Source organism: Balaenoptera borealis (assembly GCF_965194805.1).
Source record: "Balaenoptera borealis genome assembly, chromosome: 19".
Lineage (NCBI taxonomy): Eukaryota > Metazoa > Chordata > Mammalia > Artiodactyla > Balaenopteridae > Balaenoptera > Balaenoptera borealis.
The window spans coordinates 26,892,515-26,919,864 of NC_138878.1; the positions used below are offsets into that span (position 1 = coordinate 26,892,515).

The 27,350-nt window shown below is 44.1% G+C and overlaps 1 pseudogene across 1 annotated transcript; it reads left to right on the forward strand.

Moving 5' to 3' along the window:
- Positions 1–491: 491 nt before the first annotated feature.
- On the forward strand, positions 492–9,907 carry LOC309616421 (heat shock factor-binding protein 1 pseudogene; annotated as a pseudogene). Its single transcript has one exon. The product of its transcript is annotated as a heat shock factor-binding protein 1 pseudogene (transcript).
- Positions 9,908–27,350: the final 17,443 nt, after the last annotated feature.

A 27,350-nucleotide genomic window follows, 5' to 3' on the forward strand; every position in this document is an offset into this window, starting at 1 on the left:
CTGAAAAGACCAGGGGCGGATGGTTTCAGGCACAACTAAATCCAAGTGTTTGAATAATATCGATGTCAATAGAGTTCTGACTTTCCGTATTTCCCAGCTCTTCTCAAGCAGGCTCTGGGTGGCATAGCAATGACAGCCACCAGCAGCCTCAGACTTTACCGGCTCAGCCACCTGAGCCCCACACCCACTTTCTCTTCTCCAAGAGTTCCCTCTCAGGGGCTTCCCTGGTGGCGCAGTGGTTGAGAATCTGCCTGCTAATGCAGGGAACACGGGTTCGAGCCCTCCTCTGGGAGGATCCCACATGCCGCGGAGCAACTAGGCCCGTGAGCCACAACTACTGAGCCTGTGCGTCTGGAGCCTGTGCTCCGCAACAAGAGAGGCCGCGATAATGAGAGACCCGCGCACCGCGGTGAAGAGTGGCCCCCGCTTGCCACAGCTAGAGAAAGCCCTCGCACAGAAACGAAGACCCAACACAGCCAAGAATAAATCAAACAAACAAAACAATTCATGCTTTAAAAAAAAAAAAAAAGAGTTCCCTCTCGCCAGACTCCCATTGGACCAACTGGTCACGTGCTCATTTCTGAACCAATCACTGTGTAGCTAGGTGACTGGAACTGACTGGTCAGACCTGAGTCACAAGCCCATTTCCCCCCAGCAAGGTAGGAGAGTGGAGTCCGCTTCACATGACCTGCCTGGATAGAGAGTGGGGGAGGGGTTGTTTCCAATGGAAAATCAGGGGGCTGGTACCAGAAGACCGGGGTGGGGAGCGGGAGAGGGAGGGGTGAGTGGTGGGAGTGGGAGGTGGCCAGAGCAGGGGTGGGATTGAATCCAAAGGGGCTCCCAGAGAGTAGTGGAGCATCAGGTCAAAGAGGAAAGCCATAATGTGGTCCTGCGGAAATATTTAATATCTTTAATGACTTGCATCGCACCTGCCCATGACGACGGACGACAGCCTTTGTGCTGGAGCCGGCCGGGAGGTTGGTGGACTGCAGGCATCGGGAGTGGGGAGGGGCCAGGGTGGCGGTGGGGACTCAGGGCGGCCCTGTTTAGCAATTTGTACAGCAGTACTTTACTCCGTCGACAGGGCTGTGGTCACGGGGAGGGAACCAGGGTAATAACCAGTCCCTAGACCTCAGACACCACGTCCCCCTTCACCCCTGCACTGAGTACTCAGCCCACCCTGAGAGAAGGCCCTGGGCTGGTGGAGCCCTAAGCAGAACACCAAAACGTTTTAGCCAAAAGAGGCAGAGCAGATGGGGCCTGCGAAAGGTCTGGAGGTCCCTAAGCCCCAGAAGGGCAAAAGGAACTGATGTGTCAATGCAGAGAGCTGGGCGTGTGAGTCTGAGCTGAAGCCTCAGGGGAAGGCAAGGGGTCATAAATGGCCTCACCTGAGGAGGCTTCCTGAGCTCCACCTGAGACGGACAGAAAATGGACTTGAAGAGCCCAGGGAATTGACCCACCCATCCATCCATCCATCCATCCATTTGTCCGATCATCCACTCATGCAGTACTTATGTATCAAGTTCCTGCTACGTGACAGGTACTGTACTATCTGCTGGGAATACCTGGTGAACAAGATGGCCACAGTTCCTGACTTCACAAGAGCACAGTGGCTAGTGGGAGAGAAACGTGATCATCAAATAAGCCAGCGAATAAGCACGGTAACTTTGCATCTGTCAGAAGGAGGCCAGATTGAAAGTGAGTGGGAGGTGGGGTGGGGGGCCATTTTCACCCGGGGGCTGACCTGGGGATGATGAAAGGAGCCAGCCCTGCATGAGCTGGGGGAAGATGGCTCTGCATGGAGGAAACAGAAAGCGCAAAGGCCCTGAGGAGGAATGTGCGTTGTGGATTGAAGGAACAGAAAGATGGGGGCAGGGAGCTGGAAGTGGGAGATGAGGCTGGAGAGGTGAGCAAGGCTGGCTCAAAGGGGGCAGTCAGGATGCTATGGTTGTCGGGATGGCCCTATAGACACTACTTCTGCAAAGTCAGTTTGACAGGTGGAAACTTGCTCCACAATATTCAGCAGGTGCAAGAAATGGTACATTGGGGACAAACAGCAATGTAGGTGATGGTCTGAGAGAGCACCACCAAGCTGGGAACTAGGGAGATGGCCGAGACTGACCCCAAGGCCATGCAGGATCTCACCTCGGTGGTGCGGACACCCCTGCAACAGATGCAAGATAAATTTCAGACCACATCCGACCAGATCATTGGAAGAATTGATGACATGAGCAGTCGCATTGATGACCTGGAGAAAAATACCACAGACCTCATGACACAGGCTGGGGTGGAAGAGCTGGACGGTGAAAACAAGATCTCTGCCACACAGAAGAGTTGAAGGTTGCTCATCTGCACTGGAATCTGGAACAACCTTTTTACAAGCCAAGAGAAGACGATGGTTTTTTGCAACTAACTACTATGTGTAGATAGGTTTTATATTATAAAGGGTGCATTCTTCTTACCACATACTATAGAGTTAATTTATAGAGTGATTTCCCTCCTGTGCCCCCCACGTTTCCTGAACACGGTAACTTCATATCTTGGACCTTGGTCAGTTGTGCTATTAAACACTAATACTTTGGCAGTTCCTGGGGGGGAAAAAGAAAGAAATGGTACATTGCTTTATTTTTCTAGGCTAACATTTAAAGCATTTATTCTATTCCAGGAACTCTAAACGTTGAGCATGTATTAACTCTTCAATCTATACAACCCTTTGAGGCAGATACTATTCCTAAATTCATTTTACAGATTGGGAAACTGAGGAACAGAGGGACAGAGAGGCTAAATAACTCCAGATGGTCACAGAACTAGCAGAAGCAAGATTTAAACTCAGGTGGTTCCAGAATCCACACGCTGAGCCGCTCAGCCATGCTGCCTCAAGTCAAAATTGGCTCTACACCTCTTGCTTATCAGAGTGGCATGCTACAGAGTCTCCCGCATTCCTGGGGTTCTCTTTCTAGGGTGATCAAAGGCCTTGGGGGCATGATAAGCAGTTTACAGAACTTGGAAGTGAGCTTCTGGTCTTTGGTCCATTCTGGTCACCACTGTCCACATGATCCATTCAAAATCGGGGAACTGGGTTGCCCAACTCTCCACACCAAGGGGGGACCTGGGGTCTTTGGCTTCGTCCCAGAGGGACGAAGCAGTTCCTATCCCACCCCATCAGAGATCCACACCTGCTTCATCCGCTTCACCCCTGAGGTCCCCCCTCAGTGGACCAAGATGCCCAAACCAGGCCTTGGCAGGGATTCACTACTGGCGCCTGATGGCTTCTGTCCCTGAACCTTGGCCAAGGAAATCAGAGCCTGAGGCACAAAAACTTGGCCTTGCCACTTGGACTGGCTTGCTGGGAAAAGCCTACCCTTTCTTTTAAGTCTCCTCCAATAATGAAAACAGAACTAAAATTAACATCTCCAAATCTAGCCTGCCACCTTAGTTGGCAAGCCCTCATGGCTCTTGCTTTTAAAAAGAAACAATGTAAATAAAGTACCTATCACAGTTCTAGGCTCAGAATAGTTCTAGGCTCGGAATAGTTCTCAAGAAGGAGTATTAAAAAAAAGAGTATTAAGCCAGAAAAATCAGGTTCCACTTATCATCTGTGTGACTCTGGGTAAGTTACTTTGGCCTCTCTGAGCCTCATTTTCCTCATCTGTAAATGCAGGTAATGATATTCGGTGTTGTGGTGATGTTACGAACATTAAGTGAAATAATGGCTGTAAAGGAGACCTTCGCTAAAACTCAGCTTCCTGCCACTCTTTTCCCAAGCAGAGGTGGGTATGTGTGCCAAGGTCACAGGGATGCTAGGATTCCCCCTTTCAGGCCCCTGGGCTGGCTGAGCACCAGGTCCCCACGGGGACTGACTCCATCTGTCCCTATTAGGGCTGAGCAGGGCCATGCCGGGACTTCCCCAGTTGCTGGTAGACTTTCCAGGCTGAGCTCAGGGGACTTTCCTCTCCCAACCTGGACAAATGCCCAGAGTGGAAAATGAGTGAGGTCTGTCCCTCGAGGATCCATCGTTGGTGCCTAGGCTGCTGATAAGGGGAAAATGGAACAAACAGGAATAGTGACCCTTTCCCATTTTTGGTCTTGGGGATCTGAAGCTGGAATGGGATCCTGAAATGGCTTCCTCCATGCCACAAATCTGGCACCTGAAAGGTGTCAGGGGAGGACAGCTGACCATCCACCCAAACACAGGAGGTAGGGCTGAGTGGGGCCTCAGCACCTCCATCCAATGAGCACTTTCTCCCAGCCAGGCCAGGAGAGGAGCAGGCAGAGCGGGTCTGGCTTGGGCTCCAGCTCTGGGCTTGCCACTGTTTTCTTACCTCTAAAACGATGCGCCCAAAGAAAGGTTGGTGGTGTAAGGCATGAGGGGAGGGTTCCAGAGGTGGAGAGCACAGGGCTTCTTCCCCAAAGAGGATGTTGGCAAATCACTCAGCTTGTGTGAGCCTGAGCTCCCTGGAGTAGGAGTAGGGAGCAGCTCCTGCCCACAGCACTAATCTCAAAGGGAAGTTGTGAGCATCTGATAACCTGTATGATCTTGGTGACTTTCTGTTGCATCCCTGCATCCCCTCTTTCCACATTCACGCTCACACACACACACACACACACACACACACACACACCAGCCAGCCAGCAGGGCTTGTTCATTATACCTCCAAAACACATCTTGAATCTTGAACTTGACCACCTTTTGCATCTCCACTTCCCTGGTCCAGCCTCCATCATCTCTCATCCTCCTTTCCATGGCCTTCTCCCTGGACTCTTGATTTTTCTCTTGCCTCTCATGTCCTTTCTCCTACAGCAGCCCAAGGGATCATTTTGAAAGGCCAACTGAATCATGTCACTCGCCTGCTTTTAAACACTCCAGTGACTCCAACACACACAGAAGAAAAGCCAAACTCCTCTTCCTGGCATCCCAGCCATGTGTGATATGGACTTCAGCCTCCTGCCACCCATACCCTTGCCCCATTGGCCTTGCTGCCCCTCCAACAGACCACAGCCCCTCCCTGCCTCAGGACCTTTGCACTGGCTATGCCTCCCACCTGGAAGACGGCTACTCCCGGCTTTGACTGTGCTTGTCTCTCCCTTTGGAACTCACTGTCACCTCCTCTGAGAGTGGCCCTCCCTGACCACCCTTCCTATGAGAGCCCCTAGTCACTCTTTTTTTCTTTTCATACATCTTTATTGGAGTATAATTGCTTTACAATGTTGTGTTAGTTTCTGCTGTACAACAAAGTGAATCAGCTATAAGATATATCCCCTTAACCCCATCTCCCCTCCTTATCCCACCCCTCTAGTCATCACAAAGCACCGAGCTGTAGCTATCTGTTTTACATTTGGTAGTATATATATGTCAGTGCTACTCTCTCACTTCGTCCCAGCTTCCCCTTCCCCCACTGTGTCCTCAGGTCCATTCTCTACGTCTGCATCTTTATTCTTGCCCTGCCACTAGGTCCATCAGTACCATTTTTTATGGTGGGAGCCCCTAGTCACTTTTTTTTTTTTTTGGTGGGGAGGCTGCGTTGGGTCTTTGTTGCTGCACAGGCTTTCTCTGGTTGTGGTGAGCGGGGAGCTACTCTTCGTTGGGGTGTGCGGGCTTCTCATTTCAGTGGCGCCTCTTATTGGGGACCACGGGCTCTAGGCGCGCAGGCTTCAGCAGTTGCAGCACGTGGGCCCTAGAGCGCTCGGGCTTCAATAGTAGCATCATGCGAGCTCAGTAGTTGTGGCTCACGGGCTCCGCCACATGTGGGATCTTCCTCGACCAGTGATCGAACCCATGTTCCCTGCACTGGCAGGCAGATTTTAACCACTGCGCCACCAGGGAAGTACCCCTAGTCACCCTTGATCGCTATTAAAAGAGACTTTTTTAAAGGTAAAATCGTGATTCTCACATAATTATAAAATGAACACAAGTCAAAAATTTCATTAACTCAGTAATTTGTGGGGAAACCAGTAAGATGTTACAACCGACTCAAAGTACACACATATATTGGCAATCACAGATGATGAAATGGATTTATAATACAGATGCAAAAATGGTCAATATCCACAGGGCAATAATTAATTGCATTCCACTCCAACAAAATCCACTTGCATTTCCGTGAATAAGAATCATTTGTATGTAGAAGTAATGAAAGGTGCAGGCCCTTGAGAATCAGCCAGCCAGGACTGGTGCCCCAGACGACACCCAGTTATCTTTCTTGGCCTATTTCAAAGTCTCTTGCAAGTTTCCTGATATCCTGTTTCTTGCACTTAGCAGCACCTTTAAACTTTTCTTTCTTTCTTTTTTTTTTGCCATTTTACCTTTCACGTATTTCTTATCTTTCTCCCTTCCCCCCAGGCTTGAATGTGTCTTAAGGGCGGAAATTCTGTTTTGTATACAAGCCTCCCCGAAATCCCGTGGAGAAAGTTACCCTCGCGACCTGAGGTCTTCTGGTCCCTGGGCAGAGCCAGTGCGTGGGTAAGTCTGGGGTTAGGGAGGAGACGTGAATCACGAAATGACGCAATGCGGGAAGGAGGAGGCGAGGGACGGGTTAATCACGGACATTCCCTGCACGCCTACTGTGTGCCAAGCAAGGTTTGCGAACTAGGAACACGGTCAGGAAAAAGGGTGGATCTGGCTGTGCCGCTGCAGGACTCGGTGTAACCCGGAGCCTGAGTAAATGAGTTAAACACACATACAAATGTGAAGTTGCAGTTTTGACGAATGTACGCGTGCCAAGAGACCCTGCTATATCCGGGCTTCACCTGGTTCGGGCGCCAGCAGAGATCTATAAGCCGGTGCGAGTGTGCGGACTTGACTGTTTCTCGCGGAACAGGCAACAGGACATGTAGGCAGAAATGCAAGGGTACTTAGAGATATGCAAGAATCAAAGCTGATGTGAATAGTAAATGCATGAATGTAGAATGAATGCCTGTCGGCGGCACGAACGCACACGGGTCGAAGTAATAGTCCTCGGTCTCTCCGCCGTTCAGAGTGTCCAGCACACCGCGCGCGCCCTCTGCCGGTGCCCAGGCGCCTAGTTCTGCACCTTCTCGTTCCTTCTCGCTCCTCCCCTTCGAGCAAACGCCAGTGTCTAGCTCTTCCCAGCGCAGGGAGGAGAACGATAGTTTCCGCGGTTCGCTACGCATGCGCACACTAGAGCCATTTTGAAGGGGATTGCTCAGGAAGAATTAAGCCAGTAGTCAGGATGGCCGAGCGGTCTAAGGCGCTGCGTTCAGGTCGCAGTCTCCCCTGGAGGCGTGGGTTCGAATCCCACTTCTGACAAAGCTTCGTTTTCCTCTTTTTTTTTTTTTTTTTTGCTTTTCACGTAAAGTGGCACATCAAATAGGTAATACTATTAATCTTTTTACGAAACAAGTATTTCCTCCTTAAAAGGTGTTTTTTTCTTAATGATATTTATTTGACTTTTGGAATGTAAAAGAGAAAGATCCGGTCTGAAACCGCAAAGACACTCTCCTTAGACCCTGGAACTGGAAAAGAGAAAAAAAAACGAGAAGGTTGTCAGAAGTGGGATTCGAACCCACGCCTCCAGGGGAGACTGCGACCTGAACGCAGCGCCTTAGACCGCTCGGCCATCCTGACTCTCAAGTGTATGTTTGTGGCGTCTTTTTTAGTGCATTGTATGGTGCGACGCGGCTTGGGAATGATCCAAATAATTTTGAGGTCCCTGGTAGCTCCAGATCCAACCACACAGCCCCTCGTCAGCCGCAATCAATAACCACCCGCGTTTCCAAGATTTACCGTTAAACTGGTTCAGTCTTTTTACTACTTATATGTTTCAAATGGAAACTCTAGCTTGAACAGAAAATGAAAATTAGTTTCTCTTGCCATCAATAGAAAATAACTATAAAAGTAAATACAATGGAAATGAAACTGTATTATTAAATTCTAGTCACTTGCCAACGCTCGGAACCTGAAGTTTTGACATTATTTTTAATGACAAATACTATCGAAAGGGTCGAGACTATTGTTGAGCCCCTGGGGGAAGTGAGGAGGGGGTCTACATGATTCTTTTTGGAAGGGGGTGTGCTCGGTTATGGCCTTTGCCATAGGCTCCTCCATGGATGGGAAGACACGGGCAATGGGATCCCATTCCACAAGTGTTTAGCTGAAGCCTCATCAAGAGAAAGTTGGCTTTTGTACCTTTTTGTAAACTGGCCAAGGGAAAAGCTGGAGGATGTTAAACCTGGAGAAGAGATAATTTATGTCTATAAAAGCCTCATGTGTACAAGGGATTTAGATTGTGTCTGTTGATCCTTGCTCTGAGAACTGGGGCTTGAGGCGGGCATGCAATGGGTGGGAGGTTACCACGGAGGAAGGTTTCCACAGAAGAAAGAGCTTGCTTGAAAGAAAACAGGGTGCCTGTGGAGATAGTGATATCCCCATCATTGGAGGCATTCAAGACGAGGCTGGACATTCACTGGCAGAAAAACTGGTAAAGGGATTTGACAGTTCCTGTTTCTTATTGCTGCTGTAACAAATTACTACTAACTTAGAGACTTAAAACCACACCATTTATTATCTTATAGTTCTGAAGGTCAACACTGTGTTCCTTCTGGAGTCTCTAGGGAATATCCATTTCCTTTCCTTTTCCAGCTTCTAAAGACCACCACATTCCTTGGCTCATATCCCCACATCACTCCACCTTCTGCTTCTGTCTTCATGATGCCTTCTCTGACTCTGACCCTCCTGTCTAACCTCTTATTCTCACCTAACGCAAGTTTGTGTGCCCAAAGCACAGTGAGGCCAAACACACCTGAACATCAGAGTTTGGAGCAGAGAAAGATTTATTGCCAGGGCCATGCAAGGAGAACGAGTGGCTTGTGTTCAAAAGGCCAGAGCTCCCCCATGGGTTTCAAGGAAGAAGGTTTTATACAGAAATTTGAGGGGGGGAGGGCTGCAGGGTGTGTAACCTTCCTCTAGTTGGCGGTGAGGTAACAGGTGGTGTTCTAAGAATCTCAATCATCAGCCTTCCGGTTCCAACCAGTCTGGGGTCCCAGTGCTTGTACTGAGCCTGAAGTTACCATCCTCTACCTGGGCAGGGCCCTTAGTTCCTATAGAATAACTCAGAGATGTATGTCAGGTTTTCCTTACATCCCCCCAGGAGGAACCAGGAGCAGGCCCCATGGCTGCACTATGGTTTCTTTCTGTATTCCCTCAGTCTAATTAATTGAATCTGCACTTTGGAACTCAGAGAAGGTCTTGGAGACGGAAACCTTTTTCCCACAAACAAGAAATGGGGGGTACAGAAAGGCCTTTGTACTTGGGAAGGCCCCACAGGGTCCTGTACAGTTTCAATTCCTCCTTTTCTTTGATACTCCTCAGCCTTCAGGGGAACAGGTGTTGAATAGAGAGGTCAATCATAAACTTGGTAGAGGAACTTGGTTTTAGGGGAACTTGGTTTCATTATAAAGATGCTTATATTTACACTGGGTCCATCCTGATAATCCAGAGTAATCTCCCCTGTCTCAAAATACTTAATTTAGCCATATCTGCAAAATCCCTTTAGTCATGTAAAGTAATATATTCACAGGCTCCAGAAATTGGAGGTAATTATCTTCGGTGAGGCAGCCTGTGTGTGTTTGAGGGGGGAAGAGGCAGGGTGAGAGGGAGACTTGTATATTTAAATTTTTGTATCATGTGCATATATTCTCTAGTCAAAAATAAATATGATTTCACCCGGTGATCAAGGTCAACATCAATAGTGATAAGTCAGATTGATAGTTTGTCAGATTGATTTGATGTGCCCTTAAATGGCACTTGGCCCCTGTAGACTTCCTCCCCAAAACACAATTACTCTGAGTCTAATCATGAGAAACATCAGACAAATCCCACTTCAATAGCATTCTACAAAATACCTGAGTAGTGCTCCTCAAAACTAGCAAGGTCATCAAACACAAGGAAAGTCTAAGAAACTGCTAGCAAGGTCATCAAACACAAGGAAAGTCTAAGAAACTGTCGCAGATAAGCCTAAGAAAAGACATCACTAGGAAATATAATCTGGTATCCTGGATAGGATCCTGGAACAGTAAAAGGACATTAGGGAAAAACTGAAAAAATCTGAATGAGGTATGGAGTTTAATAATAACATATCAATGTTGGCTCATTACTTTTGATAAATATACCATACTATAACTGAGCAGGATTCTAAGGGACCTTCCCAGGACAGACCCCTCCCCCATATCCTCTGCTTTAGCTCCTCTCTGAAGTATAGATAATAGTATCTGGTACACATTTCCTGAGTTGTTTTACTGATGCTAAAACCACCACCAAATGGAAGAAATTAACTACTTGATGATCATGAGCATGTAGCCCCCAGACCTATTGGCACCTAAGGATTGATAATGTTAACCCCTGTGACACCACCCTGTTACCTCACCATAAACCAATCAGAGAATTGTGCACGAGCTGATTGCATAACCTGGGACACCCCATCCTCACTTTGCCTTTAAAACTGCCTCACTGAAACCCATTGGGGAAGTTCAGGCTTTTTGTGCATTAGCTGCTCTGGACTCCTTGCTTGGCGCCCTGCAATAAATGCTGCACTTTCCTTCACCACAACCCAGGGTCAGTAGATTGGCTTTACTGCACACAGGTGAGCAGACACAAGTTTGGTTCAGTAACACTGCTAATGCAAGATATTAATAACAGAGGAAACTGCGTGTGGGGTATAAGTGAACTCTCTGTACTCTTCGCAATAATTCTGTAAATCTGAAACTATTCTGAAAAGTTTAAAACTCTGAAAAATAATACAATTTCATAGATTATATATTAACAAAACATATAAACTGTAAAATATATAACTACATTGTTTATACATTTATATTGTATATAAAATTATTTATTTAAAAAATATATATAACAAAATGTGTCTATTAAAGTCTCAGAGGCCATAAAAAATCTGGATCTGTGATTATCTCTGGATGGTGGCATTTATTGTGATTTTTTTCTCATCAGTTACCTGCATTTGAGATTTGTATAATGAACATAGATTACTTGGGTAATTCTTTTTTAATTCAAAAACTGTCAGGAAAAATTGGAGAAGACTTTGGAAAAGGCAAAAAGATTCCTGGATGTTCTTTCAAAGGAATGTTATGTGTTGTCTACAGCTGTGCTGTCTAATACAGAAGCCACTAACCACATGTAGCTACCGAGCACTTGAGATGTTTTGCAATCTTGGTATGAAAAAAAGAATGCAAAATATCTCAATAATAATGTTTATATTGATGACATGTTTAAATAATAATATTTTGAATATATTGGGTTAAATATGATATATTATTTTAAATTGTTTAAAATTCAGTTCGTAAGTATGCAAACAAATCTTGTCTGGTAAAATGGAATTGATTCCATCCTTGGTAGAGGCCAGTTTTGCATTTGTTAGCAAATTCATTTCAGCATTCCTGATTGTGAGAGATATGTACATATATATATATGCATATATGTGTGTGTACTACACAGTTCACTGGTATTAACTACACATATTGTTGTACAAACATCACCACCATCCATCTCCAGTACTCTTTTCATCTTGCAAAACTGAGACTCTATACCCATTAAACAATAACTCTCCATTCCCTCCTCCCCCAACCCCTGGCAACCACCATTCTACTTTCTGTCTTTTTTTTTTTTTTTTTTGGCCACACCACGCAGCTTGCAGGATCTTAGTTCCCCAACCAGGGATCGAACCTGTGCAGCCCGGCAGTGAAATCATGGAGTGCTAACCACTGGACCGCCAGGGAATTCCCTATCTTTATTCATTTGATTACTCTAGGTACCTCATATAAGTGGAATCATATAATACTTGTCCTTTTGTGACTGACCTATTTCATTTAGGATGTCTTCAAGGTTTATCCATGTTGTAGCATGTGTCAGAATTTCCTTCCTTTTTAAGGCTGAATAATATTCCATTGTACATATATACTACGTTTTGCTATCCATTCACCCATCAGTAAACACTTGGGTTGCTTGCATGTTTTAACTATTGTGAATAATGCTGCTATGAGCATGGCTGTATAAATATCTCTTCGAGATCCTGCTTTCAATTCTCTTGCATATAGTATACCCAAAAGTGGAATCTCTGGATCATATGGTAATTCTATTTTTATTTCTTTGAGGAACTGCCATACTGTTTCCACTGCACAATTTTTTTTGCATTTTACTTTAAAAATGTATCCTTTAACAAAACGTTCTCAACATCCAGGAGGAGAATAGAAGGATGGCCCATCTACAGATGGGTACTTAACTACAGCGTCTACAGAACATCGTATATAATTAGGATACGCCAATTTCCTGTTGGGCAAAGGAGGAGAAAAAGGAAAATTGGGGCAGTGGTGGGGGTGATAGAGATGGTGAAGCTTGGTGTCCTGGAGAAGAGGTTTCAGGAAGAGTCCTGGAACTGTGGGCATGGGTGGGAAGGGCCAAGGGAGGATGGAAGATGGAGGCAGCTCCCAGAAGCAGGGCCCTGGGCCAGAGTGGGGAGAGGGACAGTGTTGATGCCCCTATGGCTATAGCTGGATCTTGCACCGTTGGAAGGGAGGCTGAGGAAACTGACAGTGTTCCTTCTTCTCGTGGTTGCTTCTCATATGTCACCTCCTCCAGGAAGCCTTCCCTGATGCTTCTTTCCTTTGACTAGGTATTTTGGCTTCCTCTGTGTTCCCACAACCCCCGGGCTGACCCCTCAAAGCACTGGAATTGGAATGGCCTCTCTAGGTGTCTTCCTGCCCCTGAGGCTGAGCTCTTCAAAAAGGCAGAGATTGCAAGTCTCATTTGACCATGAATTCCCAGGGCCTAGGACACAAAAATGTGGAGAAGGAGCTAACTGAGTACAGGTTGAATAATGAATGAATGATACAACAGGATGGGGAGGGCCAGGGGGCAGGAAGTCCTGGAAATGCCACTCCAGACCTCCTCATGCATCTGGCACCTGGACAGGATGCAGTCAGTCCACCCAAGCCCTGGCCTGGCCATCTCTCTCAGGAACATGAGTTGTGGATCCCTGAACAAATAGTTAATCTTGATGTCCTCTCTCTGGAGCTCTGACCTCCCATCCCAAACAAGCTCTGTCCCAATCCTAATGCACTGAAGGGGCCAGGCAGGGAAAATGACCAAACCGTGTGTCCAACCTATGCCTCATTCTGGGCAAATCAGTAACTGGCCCAGAGGTTGGCAGGCTCATGCCAGCATCCCACCCACTCTGTCCATACCTCGGCTGCATCTCTCAACACAGAGACTTGCTCACAAAGGCCATCAGCCCACACCACTCTGCATGCCCGCCCTTCGCTCTTGTACATCCACCTAGAACACCTCCTTCTCATATGGCTCTTTTCAAGGCTCTGTTCAAATGGCACCTCCACCCTGAAGGCCTCACATCTTCTCTTACCCCAGGAGGTTCAGGCCTGGCGGCGTTGCATAGACTGGCGTTCGCCTAGAAGTAATAGAGCCCCCTCTCCCTAAAGCTGTTGCTCTGTGATCTTCATGCGCACCCAGTTGCAGCCTGCTCCTTGGATGCACCCCCAGGGGGATGCGCATGAGTGACAAGAGGAGCCACCTGGTCCCTGGTCACATTGCTCATATACATCTTGAGCTAACTCTTGTCCGTCTCTGAGATGGACAGACATTCCAGCGGTGCCAGGAGGGCATTGGACGAGATCACTCTTCCCCAAACTTCAGGCATTTATTACCCTATTTTCCCCTATCTACATATCACTGTGCACCTAAAAAAATTTTTTTAAATAGTTATTATTAGTATTATTTGTTTTTTTTTTTTGGCTGCGCAACACGTGGGATCTTAGTTCCCCGACCAGGGATCGCACGTGGGCCCTTGGCAGTCCTAACCACTGGCCCACCAGGGAATTCCCTGTACACTTCAAATTTTTTTTTCTTTAATTGTGATAAGATATATATAACAAAATTTATCATTTGTAAGTGTACGGTTCTATGGCATTCACTGTTATGCAACCATCACCACATTCCGTCTCCAGAATTTTTTCATCTTCAACTGAAACTCTGTCCCATCAAACCATAACTCCCCATTCCTCTCTTCCTGAAGTCCCTGGCAATCAACATTCCACTTTCTCTTTCTATGGGTTTGACTGCATTTTTTTTTTTTTTAGTATTTATTTATTTGGCTTCATCGGGTCTTAGTTGCAGCGCACAGGCTTCTCTCTAGTTGTGGCACAAGGGTTAGTTCCCCGACCAGGGATCGAACCCACTTCCCCTTCATTGGGAGGTGGGTTCTTAACCATTGGACCACCAAGGAAGTCCCTGTTTTGTTTTTTGATAGCAGCCATCCTAATAAATGTGGGGTGATATCTCACTGTGGTTTTGATTTGCATTTCCTTAATGATTAGTGGTGTTGAGCATCTTTTCGTATGCTTGTTGGCCATTTGTATATCTTCTTTGGAGAAATGTCTATTCAAGTCCTTTGGCCATTTTTTTTTTTTTTTTTTTTATTCGGGGTCTTTTGTGTCTCCATACAAATTTTAAGATGATTTGTTCTAGCTCCGTAAAAAAATGCCATTGGTAATTTGATAGGGATTGCGTTGAATCTGTAGATTGCTTTGGGTAGTATATTCATTTTCACAATGTTGATTCTTCCAATCCAAGAACATGGTATATCTCTCCATTTGTTGGTATCATCTTTAATTTCTTTCATCAGTGTCTTATAGTTTTCTGCATACAGGTCTTTTGTCTCCCTAGGTAGGTTTATTCCTAGGTATTTTATTCTTTTTGTTGCAATGGTAAATGGGAGTGTTTCCAAAATTTCTCTTTCAAATTTTTCATCATTAGTGTATAGGAATGCAAGAGATTTCTGTGCATTAATTTTGTATCCTGCAACTTTACCATATTCATTAATTAGCTCTAGCAGTTTTCTGGTGGCAGTTTTAGGATTCTCTATGTATAGTATCATGTCATCCGCAAACAGTGACAGTTTTAGTTCTTCTTTTCCAATTTGTATTCCTTTTATTTCTTTTTCTTCTCTGATTGCCGTGGCTAGGACTTCCAGAACTATGTTGAATAATAGTGGTGAGAGTGGACATCCTTGTCTCGTTCCTGATCTTAGAGGAAATGCTTTCAGTTTTTCACCATTGAGAATGATGTTTGCTGTGGGTTTGTCATATATGACCTTTATTATGTTGAGGTAGGTTCCCTCTATGCCCACTTTCTGGAGAGTTTTTATCAGAAATGGGTGTTGAATTTTGTCAAAAGCTTTTTCTGCATCTATTGAGATGATCATATGGTTTTTATTCTTCAATTTGTTAATATGGTGTATCACATTGATTGATTTGCGTATATTGAAGAATCCTTGCATCCCTGGGATAAATCCCACTTGATCGTGGTGTATGATCCTTTTAATGTGTTGTTGGATTCTGTTTGCTAGTATTTTGTTGAGGATTTTTGCATCTATATTCATCAGTGATATTGGTCTGTAATTTACTTTTTTTTGTAGTGTCTTTGTCTGGTTTTGGTATCAGGGTGATGGTGGCCTCATAGAATGAGTTTGGGAGTGTTCCTTCCTCTGCAATTTTTTGGAAGAGTTTGAGAAGGATGGGTGTTAGCTCTTCTCTAAATGTTTGATAGAATTCACCTGTGAAGCCATCTGGTCCTGGACTTTTGTTTGTTGGAAGATTTTTAATCACAGTTTCAATTTCATTACTTGTGATTGGTCTGTTCATATTTTCTGTTTCTTCCTGATTCAGTCTTGGAAGGTTATACCTTTCTAAGAATTTGTCCATTTCTTCCAGGTTGTCCATTTTATTGGCATAAAGTTGCTTGTAGTAGTCTCTTAGGATGCTTTGTATTTCTGCAGTGTCTGTTGTAACTTCTCCTTTTTCATTTCTGATTTTATTGATTTGAGTCCTCTCCCTCTTTTTCTTGATGAGTCTGGCTAATGGCTTATCAATTTTGTTTATCTTCTCAAAGAACCAACTTTTAGTTTTATTGATCTTTGCTATTGTTTTCTTTGTTTCTATTTCATTTATTTCTGCTCTGATCTTTATGATTTCTTTCCTTCTGCTAACTTTGGGTTTTGTTAGTTCTTCTTTCTCTAGTTTCTTTAGGTGTAAGGTTAGATTGTTTACTTGAGCTTTTTCTTGTTTCTTTAGGTAGGCTTGTATAGCTATAAACTTCCCTCTTAGAACCGCTTTTGCTGCATCCCATAGGTTTTGGGTCGTCGTGTTTTCATTGTCATTTGTCTCTAGGTATTTTTTTATTTCCTGTTTGATTTCTTCAGTGATCTCTTGGTTATTTAGTAACGTATTGTTTAGCCTCCATGTGTTTGACTTTTTAACGTTTTTTTCCCTGTAATTCATTTCTAATCTCATAGCGTTGTGGTCAGAAAAGATGCTTGATATGATTTCAATTTTCTTAAATTTACTGAGGCTTGATTTGTGACCCAAGATGTGATCTATCCTGGAGAATGTTCCGTGCGCACTTGAGAAGAACGTGTAATCTGCTGTTTTTGGATGGAATGTCCTATATATATCAATTAAATCTATCTGGTCTATTGTGTCATTTAAAGCTTCTGTTTCCTTATTTATTTTCATTTTGGATGATCTGTCCATTGGTGTAAGTGAAGTGTTAAAGTCCCCCACTATTATTGTGTTACTGTCGATTTCCTCTTTTATAGCTGTTAGCAGTTGCCTTATGTATTGAGGTGCTCCTATGTTGGGTGCATATATATTTATAATTGTTCTATCTTCTTCTTGGATTGATCCCTGGATCATTATGTAGTGTCCTTCCTTGTCTCTTGTAACATTCTTTATTTTAAAGTCTATTTTATCTGATATGAGTATAGCTACTCCAGCTTTCTTTTGATTTCCATTTGCATGGAATCTCTTTTTCCATCCCCTCACTTTCAGTCTGTATGTGTCCCTAGGTCTAAAGTGGGTCTCTTGTAGACAGCATATATATGGGTCTTGTTGTTGTATCCATTCAGCCAGTCTATGTCTTTTGGTTGGGGCATTTAATCCATTCACGTTTAAGGTAATTATCGATATGTATGTTCCTATGACCATTTTCTTAATTGTTTTGGGTTTGTTTTTGTAGGTCCTTTTCTTCTCTTGTGTTTCCCACTTAGAGAAGTTCCTTTAGCATTTGTTGTAGAGCTGGTTTGGTGGTGCTGAATTCTCTTAGCTTTTGCTTGTCTGTAAAGCTTTTGATTTCTCCATCAAATCTAAATGAGATCCTTGCCGGGTAGAGTAATCTTGGTTGTAGGTTCTTCCCTTTCATCACTTTAAGTATATCATGCCACTCCCTTCTGGCTTGTAGAGTTTCTGCTGAGAAATCAGCTGTTAACCTTATGGGAGTTCCCTTGTATGTTATTTGTCGTTTTTCCCTTGCTGCTTTCAATAATTTTTCTTTGTCTTTAATTTTTGCCAGTTTGATTACTATGTGTCTCGGCGTGTTTCTCCTTGGGTTTATTCTGTATGGGACTCTCTGCGCTTCCTGGACTTGGGTGGCTATTTCCTTTCCCATGTTAGGGAAGTTTTCGACTATAATCTCTTCAAATATTTTCTCTGGTCCTTTCTCTCTCTCTTCTCCTTCTGGGACCCCTATAATGCAAATGTTGTTGCGTTTAATGTTGTCCCAGAGGTCTCTTAGGCTGTCTTCATTTCTTTTCATTCTTTTTTCTTTAGTCTGTTCCGCAGCAGTGAATTCCACCATTTTGTCTTCCAGGTCACTTATCCGTTCTTCTGCCTCAGTTATTCTGCTATTGATTCCTTCTAGTGTGGTTTTCATTTCAGTTATTGTATTGGTCGTCTCTGTTTGTTTGTTCTTTAATTCTTCTAGGTCTTTGTTAATCATTTCTTGCATCTTCTCAATCTTTGCCTCCATTCTTATTCCGAGGTCCTGGATCATCTTCACTATCATTATTCTGAATTCTTTTTCTGGAAGGTTGCCTATCTCCACTTCATTTAGTTGTTTTTCTGGGGGTTTTTCTTGTTCCTTCATCTGGTACATAGCCCTCTGCCTTTTCATCTTCTCTATCTTTCTGTAACTGTGGTTTTTGGTCCACAGGCTGCAGGATTGTAGTTTTTCTCGCTTCTGTTGTCTGCCCTCTGGTGGATGAGGCTATCTAAGAGGCTTGATGGGAGGTTCTGGTGGTGGGTAGAGCTCCCTTTGGCCATTTTAAAAATCAGTTTTGTTGTTATTGTTATTGAGTTGTAGGGGTTCTTTATATGTTCTGGAAGTTAGCCTCTTTTAAGATATATGATTGGTAAATATTTTCTCCCTTAGGTTGCCTTTTCACTCTATTTAACTGTGTCCTTTGATGCAGAAAGTTTTCATAATGATGTTATCCAATTTATCTATTTTCACTTTTGTTGCTTGTGTTTTTGGTGTCAAATCCTAGAAATCATTGCCAAACCCAACATCATGAAGCTTTTTTTTTTGGCTGCGCGTGGGCTTTCTCTAGTTGCAGCGAGCGGGGGGCTACTCTCCGTTGCAGTGCGTGGGCTGTAGGGCGCAGGCTTCAGTAGTTGTGGCTCGCGGGCTGTAGAGCGCGGGCTCTAGAGCTCAGGCTCACTCAGTAGTTGTGATGCACAGGCTAATTGCTCCTCAGCATGTGGGATCTTCCCGGACCAGGGCTCGAACTTGTGTCCGCTGCTTTGGCAGGCTGATTCTTAACCACTGCGCCACCAGGGAAACCCATGAAGCTTTTTCCCCTATGTTTCCTTCTATGAGTTTTATAGTTCTAGGTCTTACGTTTAAGTCTTTGATCCATTTTGAGTTAATTTTCATATATAGTATAAAGCAAGGGTCCAATTTCATTTTCTGTATGTGGATATCCAGTTTTCCCAACACCATTTGTTAAAAGACTGTCCTTTCCCCAGTGAATGGTCTTGACACCTTTGTCAAAAATCATTTGACTGTATAAGGGGTTTTACACACTTTTTGAAAATTAAATATTTTCTTTAAGTGGACTCATTTTAACTGTAATAAATGTGTTTTTTAAAGAAACTTACGAGGACTTCCCTGGCAGTCCAGTCATTAAGACTCTGCACTTCCACTGCAGGGGACATGGGTTTGATCCCTGGCGGCCAAAAAAAAAAAAAAAAAAAAAGGAGATTAACAAAATTAGATGGTAAAGACATATTATCACCAAAAAAGGCTTTCTCCTTGGCGTAATCAGATTGAAAGTGAAATTAAAAACAAAGTACTCCTAATGAAGCATTTGAAGTATTTGATGACTACCCCTGGGCCATCAAAAATCATCTCACATCCCACACAAGGGTCTTTTCCAGGGGGATGCACTGCCTTCAGATCTTAAAGGGGATTCTTGGCAATGATCCCCATTCCCCAAGCCTTTCCCACCTCTGTTTGGTACATTCTGGTCTGGGGTGGAGATGGCAGTAGATTGAAAGCTGCTCTGGCCTCCACCTCCTGCTGGGGCTGGATGACAGAAGAGAGGGTAAGAAGGGGCAGAAGCAGATGGGGAGGCTGGGAATGGGAGGGGGATACTCAGGCAGGACTGCCTCTCTCAGGATCACTGCTGGGGATGAGAAGATGTAGATGCTAGTTCTGCTGTTGCCTCTAATTCAGTAGGTGACCCTGGGTAATTCACTGCCCTTTACAAATGAGTAAAACCAGTTGGTGAACAGCCTCTTTGGAAAAATGGTGCAGCCACTTTCGAAAACAGTTTTGCAATGTCCTATAAAGTTAATGATACACATACCACATGATCCAGAAATTCTACTCCTAGGTACATACCCAAGAGAAATAAAAACATATGTTCACACAAAAAACCTGCACGTGAATGTTCATAGCAGTTTTATTCATAGCCATCCAAACTGGAAAGAACCCAAATGTTCATCAACTAGTGAAAGGACAAAGAAATTGTGGTATATCAATACAATGGAATACATTCCTTAATAAAAAGAAACAGTCTACCTGTATGCTCATCAACATAGATGGGTCAATGAAAAATTAATTAATAGTCAATCTAAGAAAGAAATAGAAAATTTCATCCAAGCCAATCTGAGGAGATTGGCTTTCCAATCTCCAAACCAGGGAGATAGCCTTTCCAAAAGCTCTGAGGACTGACTGTTCCACCTGTTAGAGGTCAAAGCAGAGTTATACACATTTTTGAGACAAAGGGTTATGCATCACATGACGTATTGACAGTTTACACAATCCAGATCTGCATGTACAAAGCAAGTAGTGGGTCATTGTGACCCCTTACAAGATTAAGAAGGAATGTTATCTCCTATAGAGGTCTGGTTAATGCAGACACACAATACACACTAAAAGGGAGGGAGGAGAAACATACGAAAAAACATTTTATGTTTAAATTTGTCTTGTCTTGCCATAAAATATGAATTTTATTTCATCAGATGAATTTCAAAAGCTTTATGTTACATAAAAGAACTTTTCACAAAAGACTACTGTATAAGTTTCCTCTCGCTGCTGTGACAAATTATCACAAATTCAGTGGTCTAAAACAACACATTTATTCTATTGTAGATCTGGAATCTAAAATGAGCCTTAAGGGGCTAAATCAAAGTGTCAGCAAGGCTGGTTGCTTCTGGAGGCTCTAGGGAGAATTTGTTCCTTGCCTCTTCCACTTCTAAAAGCTACCAGCATTCCTTGGCTCCTGACTGCATCCTGTCAATCTCTATTTCCCTGCTCACATTACTGTCATCAAATCTCCCTTTGCCTCCCTCTTATAAGGACATCTGTAGTTACATTTAGGGCCCGCTCAGATGATGCAGGATAATCTCCTCATCTCGAAGTCTTTAATCACATCTGCAAAATCCCTATTTCCATAACAGGTAACGTTCACAGGTTCCAGGGATTAGAATGGAACATCTTGGCCTGCCACAACTATATCATGTAAGATTCTATATGACATTCTGGAAAAGGCAAAACAACAATGACAGAAAACAGATCAGCGGTTGCCTGGGGCCAGGGTGGAGGTCACAAAGGAACTTTTTTTTTTTTTTTAAACATCTTTATTGAAGTATAATTGCTTCACAGTGGTGTTAGATTCTGCTTTATAACAAAGTGAATCAGCTACACATATACACACTTCCCATATCTCCTCCCTCCTGCATCTCCCTCCCTCCCACCCTCCCCATCCCACCCCCCCAGGCAGTCACAAAGCACTGAGCTGATCTCCCTGTGCTATGCGGCTGCTTCCCACTAGCTATCTATTTTACATTTGGTAGTGTATATATGTCCATGACACTCTCTCACCCTGTCACATCTCACCCCTCTCCCTCCCCATATCCTCAAGTCCATTCTTTAGTAGGTCTGTGTCTTTATTCCCATCTTGCCACTAGGTTCTTCATGACCTTTTTTTTTTTTTTTTTTCCCTTAGATTCCATATATATGTGTTAGCATACTGTATTTGTTTTTCTCTTTCTGACTTACTTCACTCTGTATGACAGACTCTAACTCCATCCACCTCATTACAAATACCTCCATTTCATTTCTTTTTATGGCTGAGTAATATTCCATTGTATATATGTGCCACATCTTCATTAACCTTTCATCCGATGATGGACACTTAAGTTGCTTCCATGTCCTGGCTATTGTAAATAGAGCTGCAATGAACATTTTGGTACATGACTCTTTTTGAATTATGGTTTTCTCAGGGTATATGCCCAGTAATGGGATTGCTGGGTCGTATGGTAGTTCTATTTTTAGTTTTTTAAGGAGCCTCCATACTGTTCTCCATAGTGGCTGTATCAATTTACATTCCCACCAACAGTGCAAGAGTGTTCCCTTTTCTCCACACCCTCTCCAGCATTTATTGTTTGTAGATTTTTTGATGATGGCCATTCTGACCGGTGTGAGATGATACCTCATTGTAGTTTTGATTTGCATTTCTCTAATGATTAATGATGTTGAGCATTCTTTCATGTGTCTGTTGGCCATCTGTATATCTTCTTTGGAGAAATGTCTATTTAGGTCTTCTGCCCATTTTTGGATTGGGTTGTTTGTTTTTTTGTTATTGAGCTGCATGAGCTGCTTGTAAATCTTGGAGATTAATCCTTTGTCAGTTGCTTCATTTGCAAATATTTTCTCCCATTCTGAGGGTTGTCTTTTGGTCTTGTTTATGGTTTCCTTTGCTGTGCAAAAGCTTTTAAGTTTCATTAGGTCCCATTTGTTTATTTGTGTTTTTATTTCCATTTCTCTAGGAGCTGGGTCAAGAGGATCTTGCTGTGATTTATGTCATAGAGTGTTCTGCCTATGTTTTCCTCTAAGAGTTTGATACTGTCTGGCTTTACACTTAGGTCTTTAATCCATTTTGAGTTTATTTTTGTGTATGGTGTCAGGGAGTGTTCTAATTTCACAAAGGAACTTTTTGGAGTGATCAAAATGTTCTATATTTTAATTTTGGTGGTGGTTACATGACTGTCACATTTATCAAAATGCCACAGAGTGGGTGGGAGAAACAAAGTAGGAGAAAACAATAGCAACATACAAAAGTGACATGGGGAGAGGGGATCCAAAATATAAAAGGAGCTCCAAAAATTTAAAAAAAAAAAAACACAAACTGGGCTGCAACTTTGGAGGGAGTACAGTACTCCACAAGACCGCTGGCACTTCTGACGCAACTGCAGGGTTCGGGGGGTTCCCAAAACCACCCTCAGGTTCAATAATTCATTAGCTAGAAGGCCTCACAGAATGTGCTGCAAGCTGTTATACTCACAGTTACAGTATGTTACAGATAAAGAACACAGATTAAAATCACACATGCAGTGATGGAAATGTTCTGGAATTAGACGGTGGTGATGATTCATTATAGTGAATACACTAAAACCACTGAATTGTATACTTTTTTAAAGGGTGACTTTTAAGTTCCGAAAGTGGAATGTCCGTTGTCCTCTCCCCAGGGAGTCACGGACTCCATGCATTACTTACCCAGCACTGATGTGTGACAGTACACATGGAGTACTGCCAACCAGGTAAACTCACTAGCTGCCTTGGTGGCCAGAGCCCTTCTTGGGATTTCATCACCTGGCCACAGTTGATCTCAGTGTCCAACTCCTCCAGGTGGAGCTACTTGAGCTGATGGCCAGTGCCTCCACCCTAAACAAAGACGTTTCTATCAGGCATGATGTTCCAAAGCTTTAGAGATTACCTCTCAGAAACTGAGGAAAAATGGCCAGACCACCCTTTGGGCAAATTTAATTCTTCACTACACAAAGGCAAATGATTCAAACCTTAAATTCACAGAAAAGGAAATATGAAAGGCCAATATTCAGCCACACTAGCTAAGTATTAGGAAATACAAATGGAAACAATGAGACTTTTTTTTTTTTTAAGCTCACTACATATAACCATAGGGGCAGGCAAATAGTTAAGCTCACTTACTCTTTTTTTTTTTTTTAATATTTATTTTTTTATTATTTTTGGCTGAGTTGGGTCTTAGTTGTTGTGCGCAGGCTTAGTTACCCAACGGCATGTGGGAATCTTAATTCCCAGACCAGGGTTCAAACCCACATCCCCTGCATTCACTGGAAGGTGGATTCTTAACCACTGGACCACAAGGGAAGTCCCATAAACTCACTTACTCTTAATGGGGATGTCAACTAATATGGTCTTTTGGAGCAATTTGGAAGTATCTATTAAAAAAAAAACAAAACATGCAAATACCCTCAATCCAGTGGTTCTGCTTTGAAGACTGGATTCATGTGTGTGCAGAGACGCATAAATAAGAAGGCTTATATAATATTGAAACCGCATAACTCAGATGGGATTCGAACCCAGCCAAAACTCAGATTGGGACTTGAACCCATGGGCTGGGACTTGAACCTACTGTCTTTTGAGATCACACACCTGGTTTCAGGACTTAACGAAGCTCAGGTTCTTTATGTCTCAGCGCAGAAGGAATTCAGGGAGAGGTAAAGTGATAGGTAAGAAGTGTATTTATTTAGAGAGATACACATTCCATAGACAGAATGCGGTCTGTCTCAAAAGGCAAGAGCAGCTCCAAAATATGGAGTGGTTAGTTTTCATGGGCTGGCTGTGTAATTTCATAGGCCAACAAGAGGGAGGATTATTCCAACTATTTTGGAGAAGGGGCGGGGATTTCCAGGATTTGGGCCACCTACCACTTATTGGTCTTTTATGGTTAGCCTCGGAATTGTTCTGGCTCCTGTGGGTGTGTCATTTAGCATATGCTAATGATTATAATGAGTGTATAATGAGGGTCAGGGTCTACTGGAAGTCAAATCTTCCGCCATTTTGGGACTAATCAGTTCTAACCAGTTTTTGTCATATCCTCAATGGCTATGTCATTCTTTTAAAGGTTGTGCCCTGCCCCCTTCCCTCCTGTTTCAGTATTACTCGTAATGAGGAACTGTTGGAAACCACTTACCTTTTTACCAATAAGGGAAGGGATAATGTAATAGCCATTCTATCAAATATTATACAACATATAAAAAGAATTAGGTCAGTCTTCAGGTGCTGTCATGGAGAAATTTCCAAGATATGCTAAGTGAAAAAATCAAGTTTCAATGTATACAGTGTAATCCCATTTTTTTGTAAAAATGTTTAAAAGTTACAAACAAAGCAAGTCTCTATATTTCCATATATTGTATGATAGTGAAAAAAAAAGAAGAAAGAAAAGATCTGACAGGATACTCCAAACTCTTCTCAGTGATTAGCTAGGGGTGAGGGTGCAGGTTTGGAGATGTGTGTGTGATGTGCAATGAAATAAACTAATGAGTTAATTGGGCAATTAAAAATAAAGAAACCGAAACTAACCATCCCCACAGCACCAAGCATAGGGCCAGCTGGAAAAGTGTTCAATCAATGTTTGCTGATTATAATCAGCAACCTCCCAAAGCTGGCTTCTGGAAATTGTTGGATGACCTCCAGAGGAGTCTTTCTGTGAATTTTTTAAAATTGGAAACCAAACAGTGTAACTGCCCTCTAATGGTCTGTTTTTTAATAATAAAATCCAAGAATTCTCTGGCGGTCCAGTGGTTAGGACTCCATGCGTCCACTCCCGGGGGCACAGGTTCAATCTCTGGTAGGGCAACTAAGATCCCGCATGCCATAAGATGCAGCCACAACACTCTCTTACCAAGGGTTTAAGACCCAGGTGACCTGGCCCCTGGCTTCCTCTTGAACTTCATCTCTCCCCAGTCCCTTCAGTTTATAACTTTATGTCCCTCCTCAAAGACTCCAAAGTCTTTCCTGCCTCAGGGCCTTTGCATGTATGGTAGTTTTCTCAGCCTGGAATGCTCTTTTCCTGTCTGATTCTTAGGCATCCTTCAAGTCTCTGCTTAAATGTTTACACTTTGCCTGACCCAGCTATCTAAAGGACACCCCCAAGTCTCAATTATTCTTTCCCGTGGCATCTTGTTTTTTTCTTGTAGTAATGTCATCACAATCTGTAATTATCTATTTATCTGTGCGTTTGTATATCTAGAGACGGTCTCCCCCATCAGATTCCCTGAGGGTAGGGTCTCTGCTTGGATGACTCTCAGGGCTGTCCCCAGTGCCTGGCGCACCCAAGGTGCACACTAAACATCTGCTCAGTGCCAGAACCCCACAGCCTCGCCAGTATGCTCCATCCCCACCCCAAGGGACAGCAGGCCCAGTACACAGTAGGGGCTTGGCCAGAGTAGGGAGCCTTCGTAGAATTAAGGAGAGGTGAGACAGGACAGGTGCTGCAGGTGATCTGTGTGGAGATGGCCTGCGCAGACCTGAAGAGGGGGGACTAGCTCTGGGAACGGACAGACCCTCTCCTCCTCATCCCCAGCTGGCTCTGTCCCCCCACCCCCATCCCAAGAACCCAGGGCTTCCTTGGTGACAGTGGGGGCTCTGGGTGGGCATCAGGTTCCAGCCTGGGGGCAGGTTCCTTCCCACTTTTTCTGACTGGGGGCGAGTGAAGTTGGTTTGGAAGAAAAGGTCAAAGGAAAAAACAATACAGTGATTGAGTCTTGCTCGCTGCCATTTGAAAAGAATGAAAGTGGGATTAACCAAAAACACAAAATCCAAACCAGAACCAAAACCAAAATACCCTACTGTTTTAGAATCTGCCTCAGAAACAATCATCTTACTGTTTTCCTTGTCACTGTAAAATTAAGGGTTTACCCCACAGCTTTGTTCTACGCTTGGGCTCACACAGTCTGCAGAGAGGCTGGGCTCTGGGTAATGATTTTGCAGCTGCCAAGAAGCACTCCTCATTCCCTGAGTACCTACTGTACCTACTGGAGAAGAGGGTCTCAGGTGCATTGGGGGTGGGGAGTGGGCGTTGAACCTTCAGTTGAGTAAATATCAAACGTCATCTTCTCTGAGAGGTCATCTTTGACCACTCGGTCTAAAAGTTGCCTCCTGGTCATCTCTGTCACACCCCTCTGTTTTATTTATTTATTTACTTCTGTTTTGGCCACACCACGTGGCATCTTATTTCCATGACCAAGGATCGAACCCGCCCCCAGCAGTGAAAGCGCTGAGTCCTAACCACTGGACCGCCAGGGAATTCCCTGTTTTATTTTAGTTACAGGATTTGTCACTACCTGAACTTATTTTTTCTCTCCAGTTTATTGCTTGTCACCCCCAGTAGAAAGTGGGATCCAAGAAGGCCTTGGGTGGTTTTTTGCTTGCTGTATTCACATGGCCTGGGATAGGGTCTGACATATAGTAAGGTCTCAGCAATCATTGGTTGATGAATAAATGAATCAATTATCTGTGCAGGTCGATATGGCCTGAGGGGTGTGTGTGTGTGTGTGTGTGTGTGTGTGTGTTTCAGGGTGCAAGTGGAGCAACGAAACCGTAAGTCCAACATCATCTCCCACCTTCTGACACCTTCACTGCCACCCCCCACCCCTGGCGTGGCAGGAGCTTTCCGTGCAGTATTTCATTTATTTTGCACAGCGGCTCTGTGGAGTGAGGTCCATTTATATCCCTATATTACAGACGAGGAAACTGAGGCTCAGCGATCTTCTAAGTTACTGCTCAATCAGTTCAGAAGAGAAAACCACATCAACTGAGTCATAAAAGGGCCTCCCCCTTCCACGCACACCCACAATTTATCCAGACCCTCCCCTCCAGGATGCTCGGTCACCCGGGACTCCTTGGGAGTCTCTGCACAGGGATGCCGATCCCGCTTTACGGGGAGACTTCAGAGAGGGGCAAGGGCTCGCCCAAGGGCACACAGCGCCAGAGAGGCATTCGGCAGGGAGCCGGTATTTGCCCGCTCTGCTAGCGGCCGCCAGTTTATCCCGAGGCTCGGAAGCTAAGGGCGAGGAGGGAGCGAAGGAGCGGTCAAAGCTGCCGCGAATGCGGGGGATATTGTCAGCAGGCGGCTTTCCCGGGGAGAGAAACGGGCAGCTATCTAGGCTGGTTCTGGTGGAGCCATCTCATTGACCACGGCCTCAGT